The following is a 21982-nucleotide window of genomic DNA, read 5'->3' as shown; positions in this document are numbered from 1 at the left end:
AATAAGACTGTGAGGTCAGAGCCGGAATCAGACTGAGAAGTAAGAGCCAGAAACAGTACAAGAGGTCAGAGCCAGAATCATATTGAGTGGTCAGAGCCAGAATCAGACTGAGAGGTCACAGCCGGAATCAGTAGGAGAGGTCAGAGCCGGAATCAGACTCAGAGGTCAGAGCTGGAATCAGACTGAGAGGTCAGACCCGGAATCGGACTGAGAGGTCAGAGCCATAATCAGACTGAGAAGTCAGAGCCAGAATCAGACTAAGAAGTCAGAGCCGGAATCAGACTGAGAGGTCAGAGCCAGAATCAGACTGAGAAGTCAGAGCCAGAATCAGTATGAAAGGTTAGAGCTAGAATCAGACTGAGAGGTTAGAGCTGGAATAAGACTGAGAGGTCAGAGTCGGAGTCAGACTGAGAGGTCAGAGCCAGAATCAGTATGAGAGGTCAGAGCCCGAATCAGACTGAGAGGTCAGAGCCAGAATCAGAATGAGAGGTCAGAGCCAGAATCAGAATGAGAGGTAAGAGCAAGAATCAGACTGAGAGGTCAGAGCCGGAATCAGACTGAGAGGTCTGAGCCAGAATCAAACTGAGAAGTCAGAGCCGGAATCAGACTGAAAAGTCAGAGCCAGAATAAGACTGAGAAGTTAGAGCCAGAATCAGTATGACAGGTCAGAGCTGGAATCAGACTGAGAGGTCAGAGCCGGAATAAGACAAAGAGGTCAGAGCCGGAATAAGACTGTGAGGTCAGAGCCGGAATCAGACTGAGAGGTCAGAGCCGGAATCAGACTGAGAGGTCAGAGCAGGATTCAGACTGAGAGGTCAAAGCCGGAATCAGACAAAGAGGTCAGAGCCGGAATAAGACTGTGAGGTCAGAGCCGGAATAAGACTGAGAGGTCAGAGCCGGAATCAGACTGAGAAGTAAGAGCCAGAAACAGTACAAGAGGTCAGAGCCAGAATCATATTGAGGGGTCAGAGCCGGAATCAGACTGAGTGGTCAGAGCCAGAATCAGACTGAGAGGTCAGAGCCGGAATCAGTAGGAGAGGTCAGAGCCGGAATCAGACTCATAGGTCAGAGCTGGAATCAGACTGAGAGGTCAGACCCGGAATCAGACTGAGAGGTCAGAGCCAGAATCAGACTGAGAAGTCAGAGCCAGAATCAGACGAAGAAGTCAGAGCCAGAATCAGTATGAAAGGTTAGAGCTAGAATCAGACTGAGAGGTTAGAGCCGGAATAAGACTGAGAGGTCAGAGTCGGAGTCAGACTGAGAGGTCAGAGCCAGAATCAGTATGAGAGGTCAGAGCCCGAATCAGACTGGGAGGTCAGAGCCAGAATCAGAATGAGAGGTCAAAGCCAGAATCAGAATGAGAGGTAAGAGCAAGAATCAGACTGAGAGGTCAGAGCCGGAATCAGACTAAGAAGTCAGAGCTGGAATAAGACTCTGAGGTCAGAGCCGGAATCAGACTGAGATGTCAGAGCCAGAATCAGTACAAGAGGTCAGAGCCAGAATCATATTGAGGGGTCAGAGCCGGAATCAGACTGAGAGGTCAGAGCCAGAATAAGACTGAGAGGTCAGAGCCGGAATCAGTAGGAGAGGTCACGTCCCGAATCAGACTAAGAGGTCAGAGCTGGAATCAGACTGAGTGGTTAGAGCCGGAATCAGACTGAGAGGTCGGAGCCGGAATCAGACTAAGGACTGTGAGGTCAGAGCCGGAATCAGACTGAGAGGTCAGAGCCGGAATCAGACTGAGAGGTCAGAGCCAGAATCAGACTGAGAGGTCAGAGCCAGAATCAGACTGAGAGGGCAGAGCCAGAATCAGACTGAGAAGTCAGAGCCGGAATCAGACTGAAAGGTCAGAGCTAGAATAAGACTGAGAGGTTAGAGACAGAATCAGTATGACAGGTCAAAGCTGGAATCAAACGGAGAGGTCAGAGCCGGAATAAGACTGAGAGGTCAGAGTCGGAGTCAGACTGAAAAGTCAGAGCCAGAATCCGTATGAGAGGTCAGAGCCCGAATCAGACTGAGAGGTCAGAGCCAGAATCAGAATGAGAGGTCAGAGCAAGAATCAGACTGAGAGGTCAGAGCCGGAAACAGACTGAGAGGTCAGAGCCAGAATCAGACTGAGAGGTCAAAACCAGAATGAGACTGAGAGGTCAGAGCTGGAATCAGACTAAGAGGTCAGACCGGAATCAGACTGAGAGGTCAGAGCCGGAATCAGTAGGAGAGGTGAGAGCCGGAATCAGACTAAGAGGTAAGAGCCAGAATCAGGCTGAGAGGTCAGAGCCGGAATCAGACTGAGAAGTCAGAGCCAGAATCAGTATAAGAGGTCAGAGCCAGAATCAGGCTGAGAGGTCGGAGCCAGAATCAGTATGAGAGGTCAAAGCCGGAATCAGACTGAGAGGTCAGAGCCAGAATCAGACTGAGAAGTCAGAGCCAGAATCAGACTGAGAGGTTAGAGCCAGAATCAGTATGACAGGTCAGAGCCAGAATCAGACAGAGAGGTCAGAGCCAGAATCAAACTAAGAGGTCAGAGACGGATTACGTATGAGATATCAGAGCCGGAATCAGACTGAGAGGTCAGAGCCGGAATCAATATGAGAGGTCAGAGCCGGAATCAGATTGAGAGGTCAGAGCCAGAATCAGACTGAGAGGTCGGAGCCAGAATCAGACTGAGAAGTCAGAGCCAGAATCAGACTGAGAGGTTAGAGCAAAAATCAGTATGACTGGTCAGAGCCGGAATCAGACTGAGAGGTCAGAGCCGGAATCAGACTGAGAGGTCAGAGCCAGAATAAGACTGAGAGGTCAGAGCCGGAATCAGTAGGAGAGGCCAGAGCCGGAATCAGACTAAGAGGTCAGAGCCGGAATCAGGCTGAGAAGTCAGAGCCGGAATCAGACTGAGAAGTCAGAGCCAGAATCAGTATGAGAGGTCAGAGCCAGAATCAGGCTGAGAGGTCCAAGCCAGAATCAGTATGAGAGGTCAAAGCCGGAATCAGACTGAGAGGTCAGAGCCAGAATCAGACTGAGAGGTCAGAGCCGGAATCAGACTAAGAAGTCAGAGCTGGAATAAGACTCTGAGGTCAGAGCCGGAATCAGACTGAGATGTCAGAGCCAGAATCAGTACAAGAGGTCAGAGCCAGAATCATATTGAGGGGTCAGAGCCGGAATAAGACTGAGAGGTCAGAGCCGGAATCAGTAGGAGAGGTCACGTCCCGAATCAGACTAAGAGGTCAGAGCTGGAATCAGACTGAGTGGTTAGAGCCGGAATCAGACTGAGAGGTCGGAGCCGGAATCAGACTAAGAGGTCAGAGCCGGAATTAGTATAAGAGGTCAGAGCCGTAATCAGTAGGAGAGGTCAGAGCCGGAATTAGTATAAGAGGTCAGAGCCGTAATCAGTAGGAGAGGTCAGAGCCGGAATCAGACTGAGAGGTCAGAAACAGCATCAGACTGAGAGGTCAGAGCCGGAATCAGACTGAGAGGTCAGAGCCGAAATCAGACTAAGAAATCAGAGCCGGAATCAGTAGGAGAGGTCAGAGCCGGAATCAGTACGAGAGGTCAGAGCCATAATCAGACTGAGAGGTCAGAGCAAGAATCAGACTGAGAAGTCAGAGCCAGAATCAGTATGAGAGGTCAGAGCCAGAATTAGAATCAGAGGTCAGAGCCGGAATCAGACTGAGAGGTCAGAGCCGGAAACAAACTGAGAGGTCAGAGCCAAACTCAAACTGAGAGGTCAGAGCCAGAATCAGACTGAGAGGTCAGAGCCAGAATCAGACTGAAAGGTCAGAGCCGGAATCAGACTGAGAGGTCAGAGCCGGAATCAGACTGAGAGGTCAGAGCAGGAATCAGACTGAGAGGTCAAAGCCGGAATCAGACAAAGAGGTCAGAGCCGGAATAAGACTGTGAGGTCAGAGCCGGAATCAGACTGAGAGGTCAGAGCCGGAATCAGACTGAGAGGTCAGAGCAGGAATCAGACTGAGAGGTCAAAGCCGGAATCAGACAAAGAGGTCAGACCCGGAATAAGACTGTGAGGTCAGAGCCGGAATAAGACTGTGAGGTCAGAGCCGGAATCAGACTGAGAAGTAAGAGCCAGAAACAGTACAAGAGGTCAGAGCCAGAATCATATTGAGTGGTCAGAGCCAGAATCAGACTGAGAGGTCACAGCCGGAATCAGTAGGAGAGGTCAGAGCCGGAATCAGACTCAGAGGTCAGAGCTGGAATCAGACTGAGAGGTCAGACCCGGAATCGGACTGAGAGGTCAGAGCCATAATCAGACTGAGAAGTCAGAGCCAGAATCAGACTAAGAAGTCAGAGCCGGAATCAGACTGAGAGGTCAGAGCCAGAATCAGACTGAGAAGTCAGAGCCAGAATCAGTATGAAAGGTTAGAGCTAGAATCAGACTGAGAGGTTAGAGCTGGAATAAGACTGAGAGGTCAGAGTCGGAGTCAGACTGAGAGGTCAGAGCCAGAATCAGTATGAGAGGTCAGAGCCCGAATCAGACTGAGAGGTCAGAGCCAGAATCAGAATGAGAGGTCAGAGCCAGAATCAGAATGAGAGGTAAGAGCAAGAATCAGACTGAGAGGTCAGAGCCGGAATCAGACTGAGAGGTCTGAGCCAGAATCAAACTGAGAAGTCAGAGCCGGAATCAGACTGAAAAGTCAGAGCCAGAATAAGACTGAGAAGTTAGAGCCAGAATCAGTATGACAGGTCAGAGCTGGAATCAGACTGAGAGGTCAGAGCCGGAATAAGACAAAGAGGTCAGAGCCGGAATAAGACTGTGAGGTCAGAGCCGGAATCAGACTGAGAGGTCAGAGCCGGAATCAGACTGAGAGGTCAGAGCAGGATTCAGACTGAGAGGTCAAAGCCGGAATCAGACAAAGAGGTCAGAGCCGGAATAAGACTGTGAGGTCAGAGCCGGAATAAGACTGAGAGGTCAGAGCCGGAATCAGACTGAGAAGTAAGAGCCAGAAACAGTACAAGAGGTCAGAGCCAGAATCATATTGAGGGGTCAGAGCCGGAATCAGACTGAGTGGTCAGAGCCAGAATCAGACTGAGAGGTCAGAGCCGGAATCAGTAGGAGAGGTCAGAGCCGGAATCAGACTCATAGGTCAGAGCTGGAATCAGACTGAGAGGTCAGACCCGGAATCAGACTGAGAGGTCAGAGCCAGAATCAGACTGAGAAGTCAGAGCCAGAATCAGACGAAGAAGTCAGAGCCAGAATCAGTATGAAAGGTTAGAGCTAGAATCAGACTGAGAGGTTAGAGCCGGAATAAGACTGAGAGGTCAGAGTCGGAGTCAGACTGAGAGGTCAGAGCCAGAATCAGTATGAGAGGTCAGAGCCCGAATCAGACTGGGAGGTCAGAGCCAGAATCAGAATGAGAGGTCAAAGCCAGAATCAGAATGAGAGGTAAGAGCAAGAATCAGACTGAGAGGTCAGAGCCGGAATCAGACTGAGAGGTCTGAGCCAGAATCAATCTGAGAAGTCAGAGCCGGAATCAGACTGAAAAGTCAGAGCCAGAATAAGACTGAGAGGTTAGAGCCAGAATCAGTATGACAGGTCAGAGCTGGAATCAGACTGAGAGGTCAGAGCCGGAATAAGACAAAGAGGTCAGAGCCGGAATAAGACTGTGAGGTCAGAGCCGGAATCAGACTGAGAGGTCAGAGCCGGAATCAGACTGAGAGGTCAGAGCAGGATTCAGACTGAGAGGTCAAAGCCGGAATCAGACAAAGAGGTCAGAGCCGGAATAAGACTGTGAAGTCAGAGCCGGAATAAGACTGAGAGGTCAGAGCTGGAATCAGACTGAGAGGTCAGAGCCAGATTTAGGCTGAGATGTCAGAGCCGAAATCAGACTGAGAGGTCAGAGCCAGAATCAGACTTAGAAGTCAGAGCCGGAATCAGACTGAAAGGTCAGAGCTAGAATCAGACTGAGAGGTTAGAGCCAGAATCAGTATGACAGGTCAGAGCTGGAATCAGACGGAGAGGTCAGAGCCGGAATGAGACTGAGAGGTCAGAGTCGGAGTCAGACTGAGAGGTCAGAGCCAGAATCCGTATGAGAGGTCAGAGCCCGAATCAGACTGAGAGGTCAGAGCCAGAATCAGAATGAGAGGTCAGAGCAAGAATCAGACTGAGAGGTCAGAGCCGGAAACAGACTTAGAGGTCAGAGCCAGAATCAGACTGAGAAGTCAGAGCCGGAATCAGACTGAAAGGTCAGAGCTAGAATAAGACTGAGAGGTTAGAGCCAGAATCAGTATGACAGGTCAGAGCTGGAATCAGACTGAGAGGTCAGAGCCGGAATAAGACAAAGAGGTCAGAGCCGGAATAAGACTGTGAGGTCAGAGCCGGAATCAGACTGAGAGGTCAGAGCCGGAATCAGACTGAGAGGTCAGAGCAGGATTCAGACTGAGAGGTCAAAGCCGGAATCAGACAAAGAGGTCAGAGCCGGAATAAGACTGTGAGGTCAGAGCCGGAATAAGACTGAGAGGTCAGAGCCGGAATCAGACTGAGAAGTAAGAGCCAGAAACAGTACAAGAGGTCAGAGCCAGAATCATATTGAGGGGTCAGAGCCGGAATCAGACTGAGTGGTCAGAGCCAGAATCAGACTGAGAGGTCAGAGCCGGAATCAGTAGGAGAGGTCAGAGCCGGAATCAGACTCATAGGTCAGAGCTGGAATCAGACTGAGAGGTCAGACCCGGAATCAGACTGAGAGGTCAGAGCCAGAATCAGACTGAGAAGTCAGAGCCAGAATCAGACGAAGAAGTCAGAGCCAGAATCAGTATGAAAGGTTAGAGCTAGAATCAGACTGAGAGGTTAGAGCCGGAATAAGACTGAGAGGTCAGAGTCGGAGTCAGACTGAGAGGTCAGAGCCAGAATCAGTATGAGAGGTCAGAGCCCGAATCAGACTGGGAGGTCAGAGCCAGAATCAGAATGAGAGGTCAAAGCCAGAATCAGAATGAGAGGTAAGAGCAAGAATCAGACTGAGAGGTCAGAGCCGGAATCAGACTGAGAGGTCTGAGCCAGAATCAATCTGAGAAGTCAGAGCCGGAATCAGACTGAAAAGTCAGAGCCAGAATAAGACTGAGAGGTTAGAGCCAGAATCAGTATGACAGGTCAGAGCTGGAATCAGACTGAGAGGTCAGAGCCGGAATAAGACAAAGAGGTCAGAGCCGGAATAAGACTGTGAGGTCAGAGCCGGAATCAGACTGAGAGGTCAGAGCCGGAATCAGACTGAGAGGTCAGAGCAGGATTCAGACTGAGAGGTCAAAGCCGGAATCAGACAAAGAGGTCAGAGCCGGAATAAGACTGTGAAGTCAGAGCCGGAATAAGACTGAGAGGTCAGAGCTGGAATCAGACTGAGAGGTCAGAGCCAGATTTAGGCTGAGATGTCAGAGCCGAAATCAGACTGAGAGGTCAGAGCCAGAATCAGACTTAGAAGTCAGAGCCGGAATCAGACTGAAAGGTCAGAGCTAGAATCAGACTGAGAGGTTAGAGCCAGAATCAGTATGACAGGTCAGAGCTGGAATCAGACGGAGAGGTCAGAGCCGGAATGAGACTGAGAGGTCAGAGTCGGAGTCAGACTGAGAGGTCAGAGCCAGAATCCGTATGAGAGGTCAGAGCCCGAATCAGACTGAGAGGTCAGAGCCAGAATCAGAATGAGAGGTCAGAGCAAGAATCAGACTGAGAGGTCAGAGCCGGAAACAGACTTAGAGGTCAGAGCCAGAATCAGACTGAGAAGTCAGAGCCGGAATCAGACTGAAAGGTCAGAGCTAGAATAAGACTGAGAGGTTAGAGCCAGAATCAGTATGACAGGTCAGAGCTGGAATCAGACGGAGAGGTCAGAGCCAGAATAAGACTGAGAGGTCAGAGTCGGAGTCAGACTGAGAGGTCAGAGCCAGAATCCGTATGAGAGGTCAGAGCCCGAATCAGACTGAGAGGTCAGAGCCAGAATCAGAATGAGAGGTCAGAGCAAGAATCAGACTGAGAGGTCAGAGCCGGAAACAGACTGAGAAGTCAGAGCCAGAATCATACTGAGAAGTCAGAGCCGGAATCAGACTGAAAGGTCAGAGCTAGAATCAGACTGAGAGGTTAGAGCCAGAATCAGTATGACAGGTCAGAGCTGGAATCAGACTGAGAGGTCAGAGCCGGAATAAGACTGAGAGGTCAGAGTCGGAGTCAGACTGAGAGGTCAGAGCCAGAATCCGTATGAGAGGTCAGAGCCCGAATCAGACTGAGAGGTCAGAGCAAGAATCAGACTGAGAGGTCAGAGCAAGAATCAGACTGAGAGGTCAGAGCCAGAATCAGACTCAGAGGTCAGAGCCGGAATCAGTAGGAGAGGCCAGATCCGGAATCAGACTAAGAGGTCAGAGCTGGAATCAGACTGAATGGTCAGAGCCAGAATAAGACTGAGAGGTCGGAGCCGGAATCAGACTAAGAGGTCAGAGCCGGAATCAGTATAAGAGGTCAGAGCCGTAATCAGTAGGAGAGGTCAGAGCCGGAATCAGACTGAGAGGTCAGAAACAGCATCAGACTGAGAGGTCAGAGCCGGAATCAGACTGAGAGGTCAGAGCCGGAATCAGACTAAGAAATCAGAGCCGGAATCAGTAGGAGAGGTCAGAGCCATAATCAGACTAAGAGGTCAGAGCCAGAATCAGACTGAGAGGTCAGAGCAAGAATCAGACTGAGAAGTCAGAGCCAGAATCAGTATGAGTAGTCAGAGCCAGAATCAGTATCAGAGGTCAGAGCCGGAATCAGAAGGAGAGGTCAGAGCCGGAATCAGACTGAGAGGTCAGAGCCAGAATCTGACTGAGAGGTCAGAGCCAGAATCAGACTGAGAGGTCAGAGCCAGATTCAGACTGAAAGGTAAGAGCCGGAATCAGACTGAGAGGTCAGGGCTTGAATCAGACTAAGAGGTCAGAGCCAGAATTAGACTGAGAGTTCAGAGCAAGAATCAATATGAGAGGTCAGAGCCAGAATCAGTATGAGAGGTCAGAACCAGAATCAGACTGAGAGGCCAGAGCCGGAATCAGACTGAGAAGTCAGAGCCAGAATCAGACTGAGAGGTCAGAGCCGGAATCAGACTGAGAATTTAGAGCCAGAATCAGACTGAGAGGTCAGAGCCAGAATCAGAATGAGAGGTCAGAGCCGGAAACAGACTGAGATGTCAGAGCCAGAATAAGTCAGAGAGGTCAGAGAAAGAATCAGTATAAGAGGTCAGAGCCAGAATCAGACTGAGAGGTCAAAGCCAGAATCAGACTGAGAGGTCAGAGCCAGAATCAGACTGAGAGGTCAAAACCAGAATCAGACTGAGAGGTAGGAGCTGGAATCAGACTAAGAGGTCAGAGCCGGAATCAGACTGAGAGGTCAGAACCGGAATTAGTAGGAGAGGTCAGAGCCGGAATCAGACTAAGAGGTCAGAGCCGGAATCAGACTGAGAGGTCAGGGCCAGAATCAAAATGAGAGGTCAGAGCCAGAATCAAAATGAGAGGTAAGAGCAAGAATCAGACTGAGAGGTCAGAGCCGGAATCAGACTGAGAGGTCTGAGCCAGAATCAAACTGAGAAGTCAGAGCCGGAATCAGACTGAAAAGTCAGAGCCAGAATAAGACTGAGAGGTTAGAGCCACAATCAGTATGACAGGTCAGAGCTGGAATCAGACTGAGAGGTCAGAGCCGGAATAAGACAAAGAGGTCAGAGCCGGAATAAGACTGTGAGGTCAGAGCCGGAATCAGACTGAGAGGTCAGAGCCGGAATCAGACTGAGAGGTCAGAGCAGGATTCAGACTGAGAGGTCAAAGCCGGAATCAGACAAAGAGGTCAGAGCCGGAATAAGACTGTGAGGTCAGAGCCGGAATAAGACTGAGAGGTCAGAGCCGGAATCAGACTGAGAAGTAAGAGCCAGAAACAGTACAAGAGGTCAGAGCCAGAATCATATTGAGGGGTCAGAGCCGGAATCAGACTGAGTGGTCAGAGCCAGAATCAGACTGAGAGGTCAGAGCCGGAATCAGTAGGAGAGGTCAGAGCCGGAATCAGACTCAGAGGTCAGAGCTGGAATCAGACTGAGAGGTCAGACCCGGAATCAGACTGAGAGGTCAGAGCCAGAATCAGACTGAGAAGTCAGAGCCAGAATCAGACGAAGAAGTCAGAGCCAGAATCAGTATGAAAGGTTAGAGCTAGAATCAGACTGAGAGGTTAGAGCCGGAATAAGACTGAGAGGTCAGAGTCGGAGTCAGACTGAGAGGTCAGAGCCAGAATCAGTATGAGAGGTCAGAGCCCGAATCAGACTGGGAGGTCAGAGCCAGAATCAGAATGAGAGGTCAAAGCCAGAATCAGAATGAGAGGTAAGAGCAAGAATCAGACTGAGAGGTCAGAGCCGGAATCAGACTGAGAGGTCTGAGCCAGAATCAAACTGAGAAGTCAGAGCCGGAATCAGACTGAAAAGTCAGAGCCAGAATAAGACTGAGAGGTTAGAGCCAGAATCAGTATGACAGGTCAGAGCTGGAATCAGACTGAGAGGTCAGAGCCAGAATCAGACTTAGAAGTCAGAGCCGGAATCAGACTGAAAGGTCAGAGCTAGAATCAGACTGAGAGGTTAGAGCCAGAATCAGTATGACAGGTCAGAGCTGGAATCAGACGGAGAGGTCAGAGCCGGAATGAGACTGAGAGGTCAGAGTCGGAGTCAGACTGAGAGGTCAGAGCCAGAATCCGTATGAGAGGTCAGAGCCCGAATCAGACTGAGAGGTCAGAGCCAGAATCAGAATGAGAGGTCAGAGCAAGAATCAGACTGAGAGGTCAGAGCCGGAAACAGACTTAGAGGTCAGAGCCAGAATCAGACTGAGAAGTCAGAGCCGGAATCAGACTGAAAGGTCAGAGCTAGAATAAGACTGAGAGGTTAGAGCCAGAATCAGTATGACAGGTCAGAGCTGGAATCAGACGGAGAGGTCAGAGCCAGAATAAGACTGAGAGGTCAGAGTCGGAGTCAGACTGAGAGGTCAGAGCCAGAATCCGTATGAGAGGTCAGAGCCCGAATCAGACTGAGAGGTCAGAGCCAGAATCAGAATGAGAGGTCAGAGCAAGAATCAGACTGAGAGGTCAGAGCCGGAAACAGACTGAGAAGTCAGAGCCAGAATCAGAATGAGAGGTCAGAGCAAGAATCAGACTGAGAGGTCAGAGCCGGAAACAGACTTAGAGGTCAGAGCCAGAATCAGACTGAGAAGTCAGAGCCGGAATCAGACTGAAAGGTCAGAGCTAGAATCAGACTGAGAGGTTAGAGCCAGAATCAGTATGACAGGTCAGAGCTGGAATCAGACTGAGAGGTCAGAGCCGGAATAAGACTGAGAGGTCAGAGTCGGAGTCAGACTGAGAGGTCAGAGCCAGAATCCGTATGAGAGGTCAGAGCCCGAATCAGACTGAGAGGTCAGAGCAAGAATCAGACTGAGAGGTCAGAGCAAGAATCAGACTGAGAGGTCAGAGCCAGAATCAGACTCAGAGGTCAGAGCCGGAATCAGTAGGAGAGGCCAGATCCGGAATCAGACTAAGAGGTCAGAGCTGGAATCAGACTGAATGGTCAGAGCCAGAATAAGACTGAGAGGTCGGAGCCGGAATCAGACTAAGAGGTCAGAGCCGGAATCAGTATAAGAGGTCAGAGCCGTAATCAGTAGGAGAGGTCAGAGCCGGAATCAGACTGAGAGGTCAGAAACAGCATCAGACTGAGAGGTCAGAGCCGGAATCAGACTGAGAGGTCAGAGCCGGAATCAGACTAAGAAATCAGAGCCGGAATCAGTAGGAGAGGTCAGAGCCATAATCAGACTAAGAGGTCAGAGCCAGAATCAGACTGAGAGGTCAGAGCAAGAATCAGACTGAGAAGTCAGAGCCAGAATCAGTATGAGTAGTCAGAGCCAGAATCAGTATCAGAAGTCAGAGCCGGAATCAGAAGGAGAGGTCAGAGCCGGAATCAGACTGAGAGGTCAGAGCCAGAATCTGACTGAGAGGTCAGAGCCAGAATCAGACTGAGAGGTCAGAGCCAGATTCAGACTGAAAGGTAAGAGCCGGAATCAGACTGAGAGGTCAGGGCTTGAATCAGACTAAGAGGTCAGAGCCAGAATTAGACTGAGAGTTCAGAGCAAGAATCAATATGAGAGGTCAGAGCCAGAATCAGTATGAGAGGTCAGAACCAGAATCAGACTGAGAGGCCAGAGCCGGAATCAGACTGAGAAGTCAGAGCCAGAATCAGACTGAGAGGTCAGAGCCGGAATCAGACTGAGAATTTAGAGCCAGAATCAGACTGAGAGGTCAGAGCCAGAATCAGAATGAGAGGTCAGAGCCGGAAACAGACTGAGATGTCAGAGCCAGAATAAGTCAGAGAGGTCAGAGAAAGAATCAGTATAAGAGGTCAGAGCCAGAATCAGACTGAGAGGTCAAAGCCAGAATCAGACTGAGAGGTCAGAGCCAGAATCAGACTGAGAGGTCAAAACCAGAATCAGACTGAGAGGTAGGAGCTGGAATCAGACTAAGAGGTCAGAGCCGGAATCAGACTGAGAGGTCAGAACCGGAATTAGTAGGAGAGGTCAGAGCCGGAATCAGACTAAGAGGTCAGAGCCGGAATCAGACTGAGAGGTCAGAGCCGGAATCAGACTGAGAGGTCAGAGCCAGAATCAGACTGAGAAGTCAGAGTAAGAATCAGTATGACAGGTCAGAGCCGGAATCAGACTGAGAGGTCAGAGCCAGAATCAGACTGAGAGGGCAGAGACGGATTAAGTATGAAATATCAAAGCCGGAATAAGACTGACATTTCAGAGTCGGAATCAGACTTAGAGGTCAGAGCAGGAATCAGACTGAGAGGGCAGAGCCAGAATCAGACTGAGAAGTCAGAGCCAGAATCAGACTGAGAGGTCAGAGCCGGAATAAGTATGAGAGGTCAGAGCCGGAATCAGACTGAGAGGTCAGAGCCGGAAACAGACTGAGAGGTCAGAGCCAGAATCAGACTGAGAGGTCAAAACCAGAATGAGACTGAGAGGTCAGAGCTGGAATCAGACTAAGAGGTCAGACCCGGAATCAGACTGAGAGGTCAGAGCCGGAATCAGTAGGAGAGGTGAGAGCCGGAATCAGACTAAGAGGTAAGAGCCAGAATCAGGCTGAGAGGTCAGAGCCGGAATCAGACTGAGAAGTCAGAGCCAGAATCAGACTGAGATGTCAGAGCCCGAATCAGACTGAGAGGTCAGAGCCAGAATCAGAATGAGAGGTCAGAGCAAGAATCAGACTGAGAAGTCAGAGCCAGAATCAGACTGAGAGGTCAGAGCCAGAATCAGACTGAGAGGTCAAAACCAGAATGAGACTGAGAGGTCAGAGCCGGAATCAGACTAAGAGGTAAGAGCCAGAATCAGGCTGAGAGGTCAGAGCCGGAATCAGACTGAGAAGTCAGAGCCAGAATCAGACTGAGAGGTCAGAGCCGGAATAAGTATGAGAGGTCAGAGCCGGAATCAGACTGAGAGGTCAGAGCCGGAATCAGACTGAGAAGTCAGAGCCAGAATCAGACTGAGAGGTCAGAGCCGGAATTAGAATGAGAGGTCTGAGCCGGAATCAGACTGGGAGGTCAGAGCTGGAATCAGTAGGAGAGGTCAGAGCCGGAATCAGTAGGAGAGGTCAGAGCCAGAATCAGACTGAGAGGTCAGAGCCGGAATCAGACTGAGAGGTCAGAGCCGGAATAAGTATGAGAGGTCAGAGCCGGAATCAGACTGAGAGGTCAGAGCCGGAATCAGACTGAGAAGTCAGAGCCAGAATCAGACTGAGAGGTCAGAGCCAGAGTCAGAATGAGAGGTCTGAGCCGGAATCAGACTGGGAGGTCAGAGCTGGAATCAGTAGGAGAGGTCAGAGCCGGAATCAGTACGAGAGGTCAGAGCCGGAATCAGACTGAGAGGTCAGAGCCGGAATCAGACTGAGAGGTCAGAGTCGGAATCAGACTGAGAGGTCTGAGCCAGAATCAGACTGAGAAGTCAGCGCAAGAATCAGTCGGAGAAGTCGAAGCCAGAATCAGTATGAGAGGTCACAGCCAGAATACGAGTGAGAGGTCAGAGCCGGAATCAGTATGAGAGGTCAGAGCCAGAATCAGGCTGAGATGTCAGAGCCGAAATCAGACCGAGAGGTCAGAGCCAGAATCAGACTGAGAGGTCAGAGTCGGAATCAGTAGGAGAGGTCAGAGCCGGAATCAGACTGAGAGGTCAGAGCCAGAATAAGACAGAGAGGTCAGAGAAAGAATCAGTATAAGAGGTCAGAGCCAGAATCAGACTGAGAGGTCAAAGCCAGAATCAGACTGCGAAGTCAGAGCCAGAATCAGACTGAGAGGTCAGAGCCAGAATCAGAATGAGAGGTCAGAGCCAGAATCAGACTGGTAGGTCAGAGCAGGAATTAGTAGGAGAGGTCAGAGCCGGAATCAGTAGGAGAGGTCAGAGACGGAAACAGACTGAGAGGTCAGAGCCGGAATCAGACTGAGAGGTCAGAGCCGGAATAAGTAGGAGAGGTCAGAGCCGGAATCAGACTAAGAGGTCAGAGCTGGAATCAGACTGAGAGGTCAGAGCCAGAATCAGACTGAGAAGTCAGAGCCGGAATCAGACTGAAAGGTCAGAGCTAGAATCAGACTGAGAGGTTAGAGCCAGAATCAGTATGACAGGTCAGAGCTGGAATCAGACGGAGAGGTCAGAGCCGGAATGAGACTGAGAGGTCAGAGTCGGAGTCAGACTGAGAGGTCAGAGCCAGAATCCGTATGAGAGGTCAGAGCCCGAATCAGACTGAGAGGTCAGAGCCAGAATCAGAATGAGAGGTCAGAGCAAGAATCAGACTGAGAGGTCAGAGCCGGAAACAGACTTAGAGGTCAGAGCCAGAATCAGACTGAGAAGTCAGAGCCGGAATCAGACTAAAAGGTCAGAGCTAGAATCAGACTGAGAGGTTAGAGCCAGAATCAGTATGACAGGTCAGAGCTGGAATCAGACGGAGAGGTCAGAGCCGGAATAAGACTGAGAGGTCAGAGTCGGAGTCAGACTGAGAGGTCAGAGCCAGAATCCGTATGAGAGGTCAGAGCCCGAATCAGACTGAGAGGTCAGAGCCAGAATCAGAATGAGAGGTCAGAGCAAGAATCAGACTGAGAGGTCAGAGCCGGAAACAGACTGAGAGGTCAGAGCCAGAATCAGACTGAGAAGTCAGAGCCGGAATCAGACTGAGAGGTCAGACCCGGAATAAGACTGAGAGGTCAGAGTCGGAGTCAGACTGAGAGGTCAGAGCCAGAATCCGTATGATAGGTCAGAGCCCGAATCAGACTGAGAGGTCAGAGCAAGATTCAGACTGAGAGGTCAGAGCAAGAATCAGACTGAGAGGTCAGAGCCAGAATCAGACTGAGAGGTCAGAGCCGGAATCAGTATAAGAGGTCAGAGCCGTAATCAGTAGGAGAGGTGAGAGCCGGAATCAGACTGAGAGGTCAGAAACAGCATCAGACTGAGAGGTCAGAGCCGGAATCAGACTGAGAGGTCAGAGCCGGAATCAGACTAAGAAATCAGAGCCGGAATCAGTAGGAGAGGTCAGAGCCATAATCAGACTAAGAGGTCAGAGCCAGAATCAGACTGAGAGGTCAGGGCTTGAATCAGACTAAGAGGTCAGAGCCAGAATCAGACTGAGAGGTCAGAGCCAGAATCAGACTGAGAGGTCAGAGCCAGATTCAGACTGAAAGGTAAGAGCCGGAATCAGAAGGAGAGGTTAGAGCCAGAATCTGACTGAGAGGTCAGAGCCAGAATCAGACTGAGAGGTCAGAGCAAGATTCAGACTGAAAGGTAAGAGCCGGAATCAGACTGAGAGGTCAGGGCTTGAATCAGACTAAGAGGTCAGAGCCAGAATCAGACTGAGAGGTCAGAGCAAGAATCAGTATGAGAGGTCAGAGCCAGAATCAGTATGAGAGGTCAGAACCAGAATCAGACTGAGAGGCCAGAGCCGGAATCAGACTGAGAAGTCAGAGCCAGAATCAGACTGAGAGGTCAGAGCCGGAATCAGACTGAGAATTTAGAGCCAGAATCAGACTGAGAGGTTAGAGCCAGAATCAGAATGAGAGGTCAGAGCCGGAAACAGACTGAGATGTCAGAGCCAGAATAAGTCAGAGAGGTCAGAAATTGAATCAGTATAAGAGGTCAGAGCCAGAATCAGACTGAGAGGTCAGAGCCAGAATCAGACTGAGAGGTCAAAACCAGAATCAGACTGAGAGGTAGGAGCTGGAATCAGACTAAGAGGTCAGAGTCGGAGTCAGACTGAGAGGTCAGAGCCAGAATCCGTATGAGAGGTCAGAGCCCGAATCAGACTGAGAGGTCAGAGCCAGAATCAGAATGAGAGGTCAGAGCAAGAATCAGACTGAGAGGTCAGAGCCAGAATCAGACTGAGAAGTCAGAGCCGGAATCAGACTGAAAGGTCAGAGCTAGAATCAGACTGAGAGGTTACAGCCAGAATCAGTATGACAGGTCAGAGCTGGAATCAGACTGAGAGGTCAGAGTCGGAGTCAGACTGAGAGGTCAGAGCCAGAATCCGTATGAGAGGTCAGAGCCCGAATCAGACTGAGAGGTCAGAGCAAGAATCAGACTGAGAGGTCAGAGCAAGAATCAGACTGAGAGGTCAGAGCCAGAATCAGACTGAGAGGTCAGAGCCGGAATCAGTATAAGAGGTCAGAGCCGTAATCAGTAGGAGAGGTGAGAGCCGGAATCAGACTGAGAGGTCAGAAACAGCATCAGACTGAGAGGTCAGAGCCGGAATCAGACTGAGAGGTCAGAGCCGGAATCAGACTAAGAAATCAGAGCCGGAATCAGTAGGAGAGGTCAGAGCCATAATCAGACTAAGAGGTCAGAGCCAGAATCAGACTGAGAGGTCAGGGCTTGAATCAGACTAAGAGGTCAGAGCCAGAATCAGACTGAGAGGTCAGAGCCAGAATCAGACTGAGAGGTCAGAGCCAGATTAAGACTGAAAGGTAAGAGCCGGAATCAGAAGGAGAGGTCAGAGCCAGAATCTGACAAAGAGGTCAGAGCCAGAATCAGACTGAGAGGTCAGAGCAAGATTCAGACTGAAAGGTAAGAGACGGAATCAGACTGAGAGGTCAGGGCTTGAATCAGACTAAGAGGTCAGAGCCAGAATCAGACTGAGAGGTCAGAGCAAGAATCAGTATGAGAGGTCAGAGCCAGAATCAGTATGAGAGGTCAGAACCGGAATCAGACTGAGAGGCCAGAGCCGGAATCAGACTGAGAAGTCAGAGCCAGAATCAGACTGAGAGGTCAGAGCCGGAATCAGACTGAGAATTTAGAGCCAGAATCAGACTGAGAGGTCAGAGCCAGAATCAGAATGAGAGGACAGAGCCGGAAATAGACTGAGATGTCAGAGCCAGAATAAGTCAGAGAGGTCAGAAATTGAATCAGTATAAGAGGTCAGAGCCAGAATCAGACTGAGAGGTCAGAGCCAGAATCAGACTGAGAGGTCAAAACCAGAATCAGACTGAGAGGTAGGAGCTGGAATCAGACTAAGAGGTCAGAGCCGGAATCAGACTGAGAGGTCAGAGTCGGAATCAGTAGGAGAGGTCAGAGCCGGAATCAGACTAAGAGGTCAAAGCCAGAATCAGACTGAGAGGGCAGAGACGGATTAAGTATGAAATATCAGAGCCGGAATAAGACTGACATTTCAGAGTCGGAATCAGACTTAGAGGTCAGAGCAGGAATCAGACTGAGAGGTCAGAGCCAGAATCAGACTGAGAGGTAGGAGCTGGAATCAGACTAAGAGGTCAGAGCCGGAATCAGACTGAGAGGTCAGAGTCGGAATCAGTAGGAGAGGTCAGAGCCGGAATCAGACTGAGAGGTCAAAACCAGAATCAGACTGAGAGGTAGGAGCTGGAATCAGACTAAGAGGTCAGAGCCGGAATCAGACTGAGAGGTCAGAGTCGGAATCAGTAGGAGAGGTCAGAGCCGGAATCAGACTAAGAGGTCAAAGCCAGAATCAGACTGAGAGGTCAGAGCCAGAATCAGACTGAGAGGTCAAAACCAGAATCAGACTGAGAGGTAGGAGCTGGAATCAGACTAAGAGGTCAGAGCCGGAATCAGACTGAGAGGTCAGAGCCGGAATCAGACTAAGAGGTCAGAGCCGGAATCAGACTGAGAGGTCAGAGCCAGAATCAGACTGAGAAGTCAGAGTAAGAATCAGACTGAGAGGTTAGAGCCAGAATCAGTATGACAGGTCAGAGCCGGAATCAGACTGAGAGGGCAGAGACGGATTAAGTATGAAATATCAGAGCCGGAATAAGACTGACAGGTCAGAGCCGGAATCAGACTGAGAGGTCAGAGTCGGAATCAGTAGGAGAGGTCAGAGCCGGAATCAGAGTAAGAGGTCAAAGCCAGAATCAGACTGAGAGGTCAGAGCCAGAATCAGACTGAGAGGTCAAAACCAGAATCAGACTGAGAGGTAGGAGCTGGAATCAGACTAAGAGGTCAGAGCCGGAATCAGACTGAGAGGTCAGAGCCGGAATCAGTAGGAGAGGTCAGAGCCGGAATCAGACGAAGAGGTCAGAGCCGGAATCAGACTGAGAGGTCAGAGCCAGAATCAGACTGAGAAGTCAGAGTAAGAATCAGACTGAGAGGTTAGAGCCAGAATCAGTATGACAGGTCAGAGCCGGAATCAGACTGAGAGGGCAGAGACGGATTAAGTATGAAATATCAGAGCCGGAATAAGACTGACAGGTCAGAGCCGGAATCAGACTGAGAGGTCAGAGCAGGAATCAGACTGAGAGGTCAGAGCCAGAATCAGACTGAGAGGTCAGAGCCAGAATCAGACTGAGAGGGCAGAGCCAGAATCAGACTGAGAAGTCAGAGCCGGAATCAGACTGAAAGGTCAGAGCTAGAATAAGACTGAGAGGTTAGAGACAGAATCAGTATGACAGGTCAAAGCTGGAATCAAACGGAGAGGTCAGAGCCGGAATAAGACTGAGAGGTCAGAGTCGGAGTCAGACTGAAAAGTCAGAGCCAGAATCCGTATGAGAGGTCAGAGCCCGAATCAGACTGAGAGGTCAGAGCCAGAATCAGAATGAGAGGTCAGAGCAAGAATCAGACTGAGAGGTCAGAGCCGGAAACAGACTGAGAGGTCAGAGCCAGAATCAGACTGAGAGGTCAAAACCAGAATGAGACTGAGAGGTCAGAGCTGGAATCAGACTAAGAGGTCAGACCGGAATCAGACTGAGAGGTCAGAGCCGGAATCAGTAGGAGAGGTGAGAGCCGGAATCAGACTAAGAGGTAAGAGCCAGAATCAGGCTGAGAGGTCAGAGCCGGAATCAGACTGAGAAGTCAGAGCCAGAATCAGTATAAGAGGTCAGAGCCAGAATCAGGCTGAGAGGTCGGAGCCAGAATCAGTATGAGAGGTCAAAGCCGGAATCAGACTGAGAGGTCAGAGCCAGAATCAGACTGAGAAGTCAGAGCCAGAATCAGACTGAGAGGTTAGAGCCAGAATCAGTATGACAGGTCAGAGCCAGAATCAGACAGAGAGGTCAGAGCCAGAATCAAACTAAGAGGTCAGAGACGGATTACGTATGAGATATCAGAGCCGGAATCAGACTGAGAGGTCAGAGCCGGAATCAGTATGAGAGGTCAGAGCCGGAATCAGATTGAGAGGTCAGAGCCAGAATCAGACTGAGAGGTCGGAGCCAGAATCAGACTGAGAAGTCAGAGCCAGAATCAGACTGAGAGGTTAGAGCAAAAATCAGTATGACTGGTCAGAGCCGGAATCAGACTGAGAGGTCAGAGCCGGAATCAGACTGAGAGGTCAGAGCCAGAATAAGACTGAGAGGTCAGAGCCGGAATCAGTAGGAGAGGCCAGAGCCGGAATCAGACTAAGAGGTCAGAGCCGGAATCAGGCTGAGAAGTCAGAGCCGGAATCAGACTGAGAAGTCAGAGCCAGAATCAGTATGAGAGGTCAGAGCCAGAATCAGGCTGAGAGGTCCAAGCCAGAATCAGTATGAGAGGTCAAAGCCGGAATCAGACTGAGAGGTCAGAGCCAGAATCAGACTGAGAGGTCAGAGCCGGAATCAGACTAAGAAGTCAGAGCTGGAATAAGACTCTGAGGTCAGAGCCGGAATCAGACTGAGATGTCAGAGCCAGAATCAGTACAAGAGGTCAGAGCCAGAATCATATTGAGGGGTCAGAGCCGGAATCAGACTGAGAGGTCAGAGCCAGAATAAGACTGAGAGGTCAGAGCCGGAATCAGTAGGAGAGGTCACGTCCCGAATCAGACTAAGAGGTCAGAGCTGGAATCAGACTGAGTGGTTAGAGCCGGAATCAGACTGAGAGGTCGGAGCCGGAATCAGACTAAGAGGTCAGAGCCGGAATTAGTATAAGAGGTCAGAGCCGTAATCAGTAGGAGAGGTCAGAGCCGGAATCAGACTGAGAGGTCAGAGCCGGAATCAGACTGAGAGGTCAGAGCCAGAATAAGACTGAGAGGTCAGAGCCGGAATCAGTAGGAGAGGCCAGAGCCGGAATCAGACTAAGAGGTCAGAGCCGGAATCAGGCTGAGAAGTCAGAGCCGGAATCAGACTGAGAAGTCAGAGCCAGAATCAGTATGAGAGGTCAGAGCCAGAATCAGGCTGAGAGGTCCAAGCCAGAATCAGTATGAGAGGTCAAAGCCGGAATCAGACTGAGAGGTCAGAGCCAGAATCAGACTGAGAGGTCAGAGCCGGAATCAGACTAAGAAGTCAGAGCTGGAATAAGACTCTGAGGTCAGAGCCGGAATCAGACTGAGATGTCAGAGCCAGAATCAGTACAAGAGGTCAGAGCCAGAATCATATTGAGGGGTCAGAGCCGGAATCAGACTGAGAGGTCAGAGCCAGAATAAGACTGAGAGGTCAGAGCCGGAATCAGTAGGAGAGGTCACGTCCCGAATCAGACTAAGAGGTCAGAGCTGGAATCAGACTGAGTGGTTAGAGCCGGAATCAGACTGAGAGGTCGGAGCCGGAATCAGACTAAGAGGTCAGAGCCGGAATTAGTATAAGAGGTCAGAGCCGTAATCAGTAGGAGAGGTCAGAGCCGGAATTAGTATAAGAGGTCAGAGCCGTAATCAGTAGGAGAGGTCAGAGCCGGAATCAGACTGAGAGGTCAGAAACAGCATCAGACTGAGAGGTCAGAGCCGGAATCAGACTGAGAGGTCAGAGCCGAAATCAGACTAAGAAATCAGAGCCGGAATCAGTAGGAGAGGTCAGAGCCGGAATCAGTACGAGAGGTCAGAGCCATAATCAGACTGAGAGGTCAGAGCAAGAATCAGACTGAGAAGTCAGAGCCAGAATCAGTATGAGAGGTCAGAGCCAGAATTAGAATCAGAGGTCAGAGCCGGAATCAGACTGAGAGGTCAGAGCCGGAAACAAACTGAGAGGTCAGAGCCAAACTCAAACTGAGAGGTCAGAGCCAGAATCAGACTGAGAGGTCAGAGCCAGAATCAGACTGAAAGGTCAGAGCCGGAATCAGACTGAGAGGTCAGAGCCGGAATCAGACTGAGAGGTCAGAGCAGGAATCAGACTGAGAGGTCAAAGCCGGAATCAGACAAAGAGGTCAGAGCCGGAATAAGACTGTGAGGTCAGAGCCGGAATCAGACTGAGAGGTCAGAGCCGGAATCAGACTGAGAGGTCAGAGCAGGAATCAGACTGAGAGGTCAAAGCCGGAATCAGACAAAGAGGTCAGACCCGGAATAAGACTGTGAGGTCAGAGCCGGAATAAGACTGTGAGGTCAGAGCCGGAATCAGACTGAGAAGTAAGAGCCAGAAACAGTACAAGAGGTCAGAGCCAGAATCATATTGAGTGGTCAGAGCCAGAATCAGACTGAGAGGTCACAGCCGGAATCAGTAGGAGAGGTCAGAGCCGGAATCAGACTCAGAGGTCAGAGCTGGAATCAGACTGAGAGGTCAGACCCGGAATCGGACTGAGAGGTCAGAGCCATAATCAGACTGAGAAGTCAGAGCCAGAA

The sequence above is a fragment of the Leptodactylus fuscus genome, chromosome 10 (assembly GCF_031893055.1).
Source record: "Leptodactylus fuscus isolate aLepFus1 chromosome 10, aLepFus1.hap2, whole genome shotgun sequence".
Lineage (NCBI taxonomy): Eukaryota > Metazoa > Chordata > Amphibia > Anura > Leptodactylidae > Leptodactylus > Leptodactylus fuscus.
This window is presented reverse-complemented; position numbering follows the sequence as displayed.